At 37.3% G+C, this 1606-nt stretch overlaps 1 long non-coding RNA gene across 1 annotated transcript in view; it reads left to right on the top strand.

Moving 5' to 3' along the window:
• LOC111405682 overlaps positions 1-586 on the top strand; it is a 12355-nt gene extending 11769 nt beyond the window's left edge. Inside the window, exon 5 of the long non-coding RNA XR_002704846.1 lies at positions 479-586. This is a non-coding gene — a long non-coding RNA (uncharacterized LOC111405682). The remainder of the gene's footprint in view (positions 1-478) is intronic.
• Positions 587-1606: the final 1020 nt, after the last annotated feature.

The raw sequence follows: 1606 nt of genomic DNA on the forward strand, positions 1-1606 counted from the left end.
GTGGTGGGGGGGGGGGGGGGGGGGGGATTGGCACTCACTTTATGTGGTAAAAAGGGAGACCTTTTTTTGTCTATCCTTATTTTATTATTGACCACTGTTAGAAAGGCATCAATGTGATTCTGAAAGCTTGATACTTACATATTGAGTTTTTACAATCTGGGAGGAACAGAGATGAAGTTCGGAATTTTGATATTAACATGGTATCATTCTTCTTCATTTAAATCTCAATGACACGCAGCAGGCATTGCGAACATAAAGAAATACTGAAAAATGGGAATAATAGTAGAGTCTGATAATATGATAAAGAAGAATAGTTTGCGTTGATTGTGTGTGGTTCTTGTTTGGGTTGGGGGGACCGTGTCTATTCATAGCTTGCTTAGGATTTCATTCCTTAATAGGTTCTGATTAATATGATGGTGTTGATTGAAAGGCATCCTAGTTTGAAACTAATAACTCTGATTCCTGGTGGTGTGAACAGATGGCCGGTAAGTTGGTGAACATGAAGCTCCATGTACGAAGGTCACAGCGTGTCGTGAAAGAATCAAGAAGTTTGTGCACTTGTGATTGTAGACGTCCCAATAGTACACTAGTAGAGTCTGATAATATGATAAAGAAGAATAGTTTGCGTTGATTGTGTGTGGTTCTTGTTTGGGTTGGGGGGACGGTGTCTATTCATAGCTTGCTTAGGATTTCATTCCTTAATAGGTTCTGATTAATATGATGGTGTTGATTGAAAGGCATCCTAGTTTGAAACTAATAACTCTGATTCCTGGTGGTGTGAACAGATGGCCGGTAAGTTGGTGAACATGAAGCTCCATGTACGAAGGTCACAGCGTGTCGTGAAAGAATCAAGAAGTTTGTGCACTTGTGATTGTAGACGTCCCAATAGTACAAACCCACATCTCTTTTCTTAATTGTTTATTGCAGCGTCTTCCCTTTTCGCTTCTCTTTGTTCTTGTAATGTTTATCTCAATTCTTGGAGCAATATAGTGTAAGACCATATGGCTAGAAATGCTATATATAAGTTACTTTTTTCTTTTTCATGCAAAATTCACAATTCACTCAATCAAGTTCATCGTGTGAACGTCATCCCATTATGCAACCGTGTTCGCACTTAATAAATATTTTATTCTTTCTCCTTTGGCAATTTTGAAATATTTTAATTGTTTGCGAGAAAAAGAAAAGGATATAGCACGTGATGAGGGACAACTGGACAAGGTAATGTGACAGGCCATGTTGTTCGAATTCCACTTCCCCCTTAAATTACGGAATAGAAGGCCCACAGGGTTAGAGCTTGGGACGTGCAAACCATGAAAATCATAATCATCATTATATATTATATTGGTTGTTTACTTAATCAATTGTTTGTGTCACATGCAGTTGAAACTTCCAGGTAACAGGTCACCGACGGACGTACTGTACTAATTTTTTCCAAATTAACTTGCATATAATTTTGTATAAACAATGTGATTTACCCAAGTGGAAGGATTAAAGTAGGAAATGGACACCTCCCATATAACATAAAACTAATAAATAATAATTTTGACTCACCGTCTTCCCATTCTAGCATTTTCATATTCGTCGATTTAAAATTTAAAATACTTAT

The sequence above is a fragment of the Olea europaea genome, chromosome 12 (genome assembly GCF_002742605.1).
Source record: "Olea europaea var. sylvestris chromosome 12, O_europaea_v1, whole genome shotgun sequence".
NCBI lineage: Eukaryota > Viridiplantae > Streptophyta > Magnoliopsida > Lamiales > Oleaceae > Olea > Olea europaea.